This window comes from Boleophthalmus pectinirostris, unplaced genomic scaffold (assembly GCF_026225935.1).
Source record: "Boleophthalmus pectinirostris isolate CB_2022bp ecotype Guang Dong unplaced genomic scaffold, ASM2622593v1 HiC_scaffold_1, whole genome shotgun sequence".
Classification (NCBI taxonomy): Eukaryota; Metazoa; Chordata; class Actinopteri; order Gobiiformes; family Gobiidae; genus Boleophthalmus; species Boleophthalmus pectinirostris.
This window is the reverse complement of record NW_026570970.1, coordinates 1,129,385-1,139,384: the sequence shown is the minus strand read 5'-3', so window position 1 is coordinate 1,139,384 and position 10,000 is coordinate 1,129,385. Positions and strand designations below refer to the sequence as shown.

General features: G+C 43.2%; 1 protein-coding gene and 1 long non-coding RNA gene across 2 annotated transcripts in view; both read right to left on the bottom strand.

Annotated features, from left to right (window-relative positions):
* LOC110165802 (NACHT, LRR and PYD domains-containing protein 3-like) overlaps positions 1-10,000 on the bottom strand; it is a 155,503-nt gene that overhangs the window by 76,544 nt on the left and 68,959 nt on the right.
* Positions 1,349-6,932, bottom strand: LOC129407618 (uncharacterized). The gene is made up of 3 exons (XR_008631633.1): positions 6,900-6,932; positions 1,745-1,849; positions 1,349-1,443 (listed from the first exon to the last, which is right to left on the bottom strand). It is a non-coding gene; the product is annotated as an uncharacterized LOC129407618 (long non-coding RNA).

Here is a 10,000-nt window from a genome sequence, read left to right as displayed (position 1 = left end):
ATTTGATGTGGCTGTTAAAGTTCAAGTCTGAGTCCATTATTACCCCTAGATTTCTTGCCTGATTTGAAGGTTTTAGAGAGAGAGACTGGAGGTGATGCTGACACTGTCCCTTTGTTTCTGTGGACCAAACACTATGACTTCAGTCTTGTCAGAGTTTAGCTGGAGAAAGTTGTTTTGCCTCCACACACTGATCTGTTGGATGCAGTGACCAAGTGACTCCACTGGTCCATAGTCTCCTGCTGCAGAGAGACGTAGATCTGAGTGTCGTCTGCATAATTGTGGTACGACACGTTATTGCTGCTTATTAACTGACCTGTAGGGGGCAGCATGTAGAGATTGAACAACAGGGGGCCCAGGATTGACCCCTGAGGCACCCCACAGGTCAGGGCCATGTCATCTGAGACACAGTTTCCAATTTACTACTACTAGAGTACTACGAGTACTACGATATACTAACCACCGTCAAGGTATAAGTATAATTATAGTACTATTGTAGTACTATTAGAGTATTACTACAGTACTAGAGTACTATAGTTCTATAAGAGAAGAGTTTAACTCCAGTGTGAAACAGACAAAATGATTTGAGTTTGTTTTTTGTTTAAATAAAAGTTTCAGATTTCAGCCTCCAGTCGCTCAAACTAACAAATATTTATATCTATTATTTATAATTTATAATTAATTTAAATTTATATTAAATTTTTATATTTATAATTTATATTTATTTTTATTTTTTAAATGTGAGAAATCCTGAGGTGAAAATGTCCCTCTGACCTTATTTGTCACTTCCTGTGCTCGGCCTTCAGAACAGGAAGTGACAAATAAGGTCAGAGGGACATTTTCACCTCAGGATTTTTCACATTTATTCCCGAGATGAAGGAGAATTTATGTGACGAGGACGACGACGATGACGATGAGAGGACGATTCTCTTCATTCTTGGTTTTTGCTTCTCGTTTGTCCTCAGGGCTCAGGTCACATGGTTCCCACGGACAAACCGGCCGCCGCCTTCGCCGTCTTCTCCAGGTTCATCCACAAAGAGCCCTTCTGACCTCTGACCCCCGCCCGACCCCCGAAACTGACCCGTCGACGTCTGATTGGTCGAGCCGTCTGTCAGTCTCTGTGATTTTTGTTTTTTATAAATGGGAAATGTTTGAATGTGTTTTTATCTCAGGTTAAACTTGTTTTTGTGCACTGCCGTCGACCAATCAGCCGCTGCCGTTTGATCTGACAACAACAATTTTAAATAAAGAGTTTTTTTAATCAGAGTTTGAGTTTGATTTTAAATGTATTTGTGCTCAGAGCGGAACAGACGTCGCGTCGGCGTCGCGTCGGCGTCAGACTCGACTCTCGTTTCTGGATTCAGTCGTTTCTTTATTTTTTTCACATTTGACACAAAAAAAACCAAAAAACCAAAAACAGTTGAAGCTTCAGTTTTTCCATCGAATCTGCTGCAAAAAAAACAAAGAAAACAAACGTCACCGCAGGAGTCCAGGTCCAGGTCTAAATCCAGTCCAAGTCCCAGTCCTGTCCTGTCTAGTCTAGTCTAAACCCAGTCCCAGACCCAGACCCAGTCCCAGTCCCAGACCCAGTCCCAGACCCAGACCCAGTCCAAGTCCCGGTCTAATCTAGTCCAGTCCCAGTCTAATCCAATCCCAGTTTTGGTCCAGTCCCAGTCTAATCTAATCTAGTCCCAGTCCCAATCTAGTCTAGTTCTAGTCCCAGTCCCAGTCTTGGTCCCGGTCTTACCGAGTTGTTGAGCAGGTCTTGGATCTTTTGGTCTTCGGTTGATCCTGGTTCCACTTTGGTTCGATACTGAAGCAACATCTGACGATCCTTCAGGTCCCGGAACGTCTGAGACAAAAAGAGACAGAGACAAAAAGAGACAAACGACTGAGACAAAAAGAGACAGAGACAAAAAGAGACAAACGACTGAGACAAAAAGAGACAGAGACAAAAAGAGACAAACGACTGAGACAAAAAGAGACAAACGACTGAGACAAAAAGTCTGAGACAAAAAGAGACAAACGACTGAGACAAAAGAGACAAACAGACTGAGACAAAAAGAGACAAACGACTGAGACAAAAAGAGACAAACGAGAGACAAAAAAAGAGACAAAAAGAGACAAAAAGAGACAAACGACTGAGACAAAAAGAGACAAACGACTGAGACAAAAAAGAGACAAACGACTGAGACAAAAAGAGAGACAAAAAGTCTGAGACAAAAAGAGACAGAGACAAAAAGACTGAGACAAAAAGAGACAGAGACAAAAAGAGACAAACGTCTGAGACAAAAAGAGACAAACGACTGAGACAAAAAGAGACAAACGACTGAGACAAAAAGAGACAAACGTCTGAGACAAAAAGAGACAGAGACAAAAGAGACAAAAAGAGACAAACGACTGAGACAAAAAGAGACAAACGACTGAGACAAAAAGTCTGAGACAAAAAGAGACAAACGACTGAGACAAAAAGAGACAAACGACTGAGACAAAAAGAGACAAACGACTGAGACAAAAAGAGACAAACGACTGAGACAAAAAGACACGACTGAGACAAAAAGACAAACGACTGAGACAAAACTAGACAAAAAGAGACAAAACGACAGACGACACGACTGAGACAAAAAGACACGGACTGAGACAAAAACGACTGAGACAAAAAGACACGACTGAGACAAAAAGAGACACGACTGAGACAAAAAGAAACGACTGAGACAAGAGACAAACGACTGAGACAAGAGACAAAACTAGACAAAAACTGAGACTGAGACAAAAGACCAAAACTGACGACACGACGAGACAAAAAGACAGACAGACAAGAGACAAACGACTGAGACAAAAACACGACTGAGACAAAAAGACACGACTGAGAGACAAGAAGAGACAAACGACTTGAGACAAAAAGACTTTTTTTTAGCCAGTTTTTATAGAAGTTATTCATTTTTGTTTATTATGGATTTTTTATATTCCTCCTGTAATCAGGTAGATGTTGTCACCTGTAGGAGCAGGGGGGAGGCAGAGCCCGTGGACACACACACACACACACACACACACACACACACGCACACACACACACACACACACACACACACACACACCACACACACACACAGTTATATTAAAAGTAAAGTCAACCCACGGAGAATATTATTATTATTATAATTTTTTTTATTTTTTTATTTTTTTTTGTTCTTTAAAATAAATGGATAAACAGATCTGGGTCTCCACAAGTGCTGATTTTTTTACGTGAGTTACAAACCTCCTCAAACAAAAAGGGCACAACAATGACTCTTATTTAACAGTGTTTTCTTCCCCTGTAACATCCATGCTGCAGCTCTCAGCAGTTTGTTCCATGAAGAATAGTGGCTTATCAATGAGCAGATAGGATCTGTGCTTTCCACTTTCAGTGTGTTAACTGTGATGTTCTTTCTCACCTCAGGATCATCTGGTGATTTCTCTCCTGGATCTAGTGGGGATTTTGGCCACTCGCTCATGTTTTTCTCCAGAAAAGGGCCTTTTAACCATTTTGACTTCAGGAATGACTCCACACTTAAGCCCCGTGACCCATCATCTGCAGGTTTTTCTCTTTGAGTTGACATGTCTCCATTGTCTTGTGTGGGACAGGTCAGGGATAAGTGCAATACGGTTGGACACAAATGTATGAAATCTCTTGGTTTGGTTGTTAATATATTTCAGTGCAGATGTGCTGTCGGTCCAAAAGGTTGACTCTTTGAGAGGCATGTGTAGCTCTCGTTTCAGCATCCGGTCGACTTTTACTGCTAGTGTGGCTGCTGTCAGTTCCAGTCGTGGTGATTTGTTTGATGGGTTCTACTCTGGCTTTTCCAAACACAAAAGCAAGATGGACGTCACCCTGGTGGTTTGTACGTCTGATGTGGTTTACACTGCCATAGCCCGATTCACTTGCATCACAGAAATGACGGAGCTCAGCTTTGTGTACAGGGTCAAAGTTTGGAGGTTTTAAACATCTCTGCACATTAAATCCATTCAGCTGATTTAACTCATCACACCATCTTTGCCAGGGCTTTGAAAACTCATCAGGGATGATTTGATCCCAACCACACTTGGATTTACAGAGTTCTTGTAGGATCTGCTTAGCTTTGAGCACAAACAGAGCAAGGAAACCAAGTGGGTCATAGACTGAGCTGATGTAGACAGAATAGCTCTTTGTTGCAGGGCGACTCTTCAGCGCTACTTTAAAGGTAAATGTGTCACTTTTGAGACTCCAGTGTGTCCCGAGTGCTCTCTCCACTGCATGTGCTTCTTTCAGACTGTCTTTGTCCAGGTCTAGCTCCTTCACAACAGCGGCTCGATGGGACTCAGGTATTGTTTCAATCACTGCATTACTGTTGCTGATGGCCTGGTTCTCAGTTGGCACTGATTTGAGGCAATCGTCAACATAGAAGTTGTCTTTAATAGTTTCACTGATCACTTTATCATATTTGTCTTTGTTGTCCTCTGCAGTTTGGCGTAGTGCAAAGTTGGCAATACTTGGAGATGACACAGCACCAAAAAGGTGAACTCTCATCCTGTAGACCTCTGGCTCCTTGTGTACGTCACCATCAGGCCACCAAAGAAATCTCAAACTGTCTCTGATTCTCATTAACAAAGACTTGATAGAACATTGCTTCTATGTCGGCCATAACAGCAATCTTTTCTTTACGAAATCTTAACAGAACTCCAATAAGTGTATTGGTCAGGTCAGGACCTTGAAGAAGTTCTTTATTCAGTGATGAGCCTTGATACGAGCTTGTGCAATCAAAAACAACTCTTAAAGGTTGTATAGAGGATTTTCCAAGGAACGAGAATCCAGCGACTGTTTGTCCTTTTTCAAATGTTGCTCCTGCGTGAAACCACCTCCCCTCCCCCACAGCTCCTACGTAGAAACACCTCCTCCCGCCTCCTCCTTACGCCACAAACAGGTTTGTTTACAGCCGCTGCACATGACTTGTAAACAACTAACTACAGTGTTGGTTAGGCAAGACGGAGAAGTGAGGAGCGAGGGGAAGAGCCGAGCAGGGAGAGAGGAGAGGAGAGGGGAGCGGTGCGCGGAGATTCCGTGCGAATGAACTAGCTACAACACGCAGCAGCAAGTGGACTCTTTCTTTGCCTTGAAAATTACGTTTTCAGACATAGGATATCGCTTTCGTGTCCTGAAAAACGTTTGTGTCGCTCTTGGAAATAAAGTAGGTTTTCATAATAAGCAGAAGTTTTCTGTCCAGGGATAATTTGTGACCAGTGGTTCAGTCTTTAGACTCCTTCGTCTGCTTCAGTCGCACCATCGCTGGAATGAATCTACAAGAATCACCTTAGTTTGGCTTCGCTGCTTTTCCCCTTGTCTTCTTCTTTCACCTCAAAAACGGACTTTCTTTTGCGGCGAACTGCTCCTGGATTCTTGTCTGTCATTGAAACAAACTTTGTGTGAACTGCGAGGAAGATATAGGTAAAAAAAGCCGCTAAGAACTGTTGCGTTGGTGGAGTAAACAGCGTCTGTGTCGTACATAAACCACGTACCGGCGGCGCAGGCAAGTCAGTTACACTAGAAACGTAGGGAGTTTGATTGACAGCCTGTCAGCTCACAGATAACGAGACAGTGTCGTTATCTATTGGCAATGTTTAGCCCCACCACGTCCAGAGTTGATGAATTTTTATTCTCTTTTTTTTGGTCATCATAATTACAAGGCGACTGCATCTATAATCTATCACTGACAATTTGAAACAAAAAAAATCCTCCATACAACCTTTAACTTGAGCTTCTTGTGGTGGACACCATGATGTGGTATGTACCATACATGGCCATTTTTCCCTTTCATCTGTTCATTAGGCACCTTTTCTGCGTACCCCTTTTGAGAATGTCCTGCATGAATGCAGTGTACTCAGCAGCATAGTTGGAGTCTTTATGAAGCACTTTTTCAGACCTTGTAAGCGTTCTCTGGCTACTTCAATGTTGTTGGGCATCATCTTGTTTTCATTTTTGAACGGTAAAGGTAAGTAGTAATGTCCTTCTCTTAGAGTAACATTGTTTGATGCTTTTGACATGAACTGTTTATCCTCCACAGACGTCTCATTTTTCTCCTCATATCTATTTTCACAAAAATCCTGGTTATATTGCTTTATGAACAGAAATCCTGTTGCTTGTCACTGATTGGCCCAGAGTGTTCTGTCTGTTTTAATGGTCCACTCACAACCAGCCCAGGAGTGTCTTAACTGCACATGGCCCATTGTTTTCACTGTTAACAACACGGCTCCAGTGCTTTGGGAATATCTGTCCCAATGAGAAGTTCAATATCAGCGTCAATCTCATCAAGTTGTACACGATCAAGGTGTGGCCAACTTTTCAGATCTTCTTTGGTGATGATATTGTCTTTTGAGACTTAAGAAACTTAAGATCTTCTGGTTGGCTTAAATTGATTTAAAATTATATGATATGATAATACTGGCAATTTTTTTATTTAACTTAAATTTGAAATTCTATGTCTCCCTCTACTGTTAAAATATGGTAATTGTTTTGCTAAAGCTACAACAATTACACACACAATTACACACACAAACACGTTATATTAAAAGGAAAGTCAACCACAGAGAATATTATTATGATTATGATTATTATTATGATTATTATTATTATATTATATATTATTATATTATTATTATTATTATGATTATTATTATTATTATTATTTGTTCTTTAAAATAAATGGATAAACAGATCTGGGTCTCCACAAGTGCAGATTTTTTTACGTGAGTTACAAACCTCCTCAAACAAAAAGGGCACAACAACACGACTGAGACAAACGGAGACAAACTGAGACAAACGGAGACAAACGGAGACAAACGGAGACAAACGGAGACAAACGGAGACCCGGGGAGGGCATCTGACTTACGTTGATGACGATGTCGTGACATTTGAGTTTTTGGGCCAAAGTCAAACGCAGCTCCGAGTCCTCGACCAGAGACAAGTACTGGACCAGGACCTGAAAGAGACCAGACCAGGACTAGACCAGGACCTGAGACAAGTACTGGACCAGGACTAGACCAGGACCTGAGACAAGTACTGGACCAGGACCTGAAAGAGACCAGACCAGGACTAGACCAGGACCTGAGACAAGTACTGGACCAGGACCTGAAAGAGACCAGACCAGGACTAGACCAGGACCTGAGACAAGTACTGGACCAGGACCAGACCAGGACCTGAGACAAGTACTGGACCAGGACCTGAAAGAGACCAGACCAGGACCAGACCAGGACCAGAGACAAGTACTGGACCAGGACTAGACCAGACCAGACAAGTACCTGACCAGACTGAACAAGTACTGGACCAGGACCTGAAAGAGACCAGACCAGGACTAGACCAGGACCAGAGACAAGTACTGGACCAGGACTAGACCAGGACTAGACCAGGACCAGAGCAGGTTTTGTTGGTGGAGGGACATGGAGAGTTTGAATTTGGACCAAAATCTGATCTCAACTGGTCTTTTACTGACCAGGACTGGACCGGTGGGTGGGGCTTAGGTGTGCGTGTGGGCGGGGTTTAAGTGTGCGTGCATGTGCGGGCGGGGCTTACGTGTGTGTGGGCGGGGCTTAGGTATGTGTGTGTGTGTGTGGGGCTTACGTGTGTGTGTGTGTGCGTGTGTGTGGGCGGGGGGGTGTGTGTGTGTGGTGTGTGTGGTGTGGGCTTACGGTGTGTGTGTGTGTGTGTGTGTGGTTGTGTGTGTGTGCTTAGGTGTGTGTGTGTGTGCGGGCGGGCTTACGTGTGTGTGTGCGTGTGGCTTAGGTGTGTCGTGTGGGCGGGGCTTACGTGTGTGTGTGGTGTGTGTGGGCGGGTTACGTGTGTGTGGGCGGGGCTTACGTGTGTGTGTGTGGGCGGGCTTACGTGTGTGTGTGTGTGGTGCGGGCGGGGCTTAGGTGTGCGTGTGGGCGGGCTTACATGTGTGTGTGTGTGTGGGCGGGGCTTACGTGCGCGGGGGCGGAGTTCTTGTGCAGCACGTCGACCACGCGGCTGAAGCTCACCGGACACTTCCTGCGACTGAAGCCGAGCCACGAGCGAGACTGAAACAGAGAGTCCACCTCCCGCCAGGAGCGCACCTTCGACAGGGCCGACAGACAGGTGAGGAAGAACTGCTTCTCCGACACCTGACCACGGAAGAAAAGAAAAAAAAGAAAGGAGAAAGAAAAGAAACGAGACGGAGCGAGAGAAGCGGCGGCAGCAGGGGGCGCTGTGGAACTAAAAACACAAACTCACCTTAAACGTGTGACGCAGGTTTGAAGGACTCGAGTACACACCCTGAAACACACAACACACACACACGTTTAACACACACACACACACTGAAACACACAACACAACACACACACACACACCCTGAAACACACAACACACACACACACAACACACACAACACACACACACAACACACAACACACACACACGTTTATATCAACAACACACACACACACACACACACACACCCTGAAACACACAACACACACACACGTTTATATCAACAACACACACACACACACACACACCCCTGAAACACACAACACACACACACGTTTATATCAACAACACACACACACACAACACACACACACCTGAAACAACACACACACACAACACACACACACAACACACACACACACACCCTGAAACACACAACACACACACACGTTTATATCAACAACACACACACACACACCTGAACACACANAATCAGTCTCAAATTGGATGAGTTGTCCAGCTCATCCATGTGCTGTAGGTCCTGCAGAACATTACATCATCCTCTTACATACACTGCATAGACATGTAATGCATTCCCATCCTCAGCTCTAACTGCAGTCCAGTTCAATGCCTTCTCCAAATAAGCTCCTGAAATCTTAATCTCATTACCAAAATGTTCTTTTAGGAGACGTTTTGCCTCAGCATAGCCTCTATTCACATCCACATGCAAACAGCTGCGGACAAGATCTTTCTGGAGACTGTGGTAAACTGCTCCAAATAGTAAAGTCTGTCTTGATTATCCACAGTTTTGTCCTCAGTCAAATGTTCACATGCATGAATGAATGACAAGTGTGTGAGAGGATTACCATCAAATGTTGCTATTTCTCTGGGTGGTAACAGTGACAGCTTTTGTTGTGAAATAATAAGATGAGCAATGTCACTTTGTCTTTGAATCAGCTCATTTGTATTATCACATTTGGAGTGACTCTTTGGTACATTAATACTTTTGTTTTTGTCATCAACATTGTCTTGACTCTCACTTGTGTCTAATTCAAATACACTTTGTTCATGTGGTTCATTTAATGTTGCAACATTTTTATCAGTGTCAATATTTGTCAATACAGCTTTTTGCAGTGGGGTTTTTGGTGTAGCTCCCAGTTGTAAAAAAGTGATCCATTTTTGTGCTTTCACTGATTGTACTTATTTCCATAACATCCTTTTGCTCATGTTGCTGCTTTTCATAATATTCATTCATTGCATCTCCTTGTTTTCCATCATCATCGAACTCCTCCTTTTAAAAGCTTTTACTTTTGCATTTGAGGCAGTGATCGTAGCTGCCGGCTCTGCTTGTTCCAACTTTGTTTTGAGTTTTGCTTCCTCCAGTTGTAGGTTGTGTTTTACTTTGAGAGCTTCTGCTTCAGCCAACAAAGCTGCTTTTTCTGCTTTGGCCTTTCTCTTTTCAGAGTTGATAGAGGAAGTTTTTGATCTTGAGGATATGTGGAGTGCTTGTGTGAAACATTTGAGATGCTGTCCATAGTTTCCACTTTTGTTTGTGCAATTAATTGTCTTTTCCAGTTTGCAACATCTTTAATGAAATAGTCAAAATTGGTTATTCTGGGTTCATCCCAGTCATTATAGTCTTGTTCCCTTTCTTCCTCAGATAGAAACTGTTGCACAGATTCATGGGCTTTTTTGAACTCATCTACAGCAGTTTCAAACAATTCATAGATCCTTTCAAACTCATTTAAATCCACATCATCCACC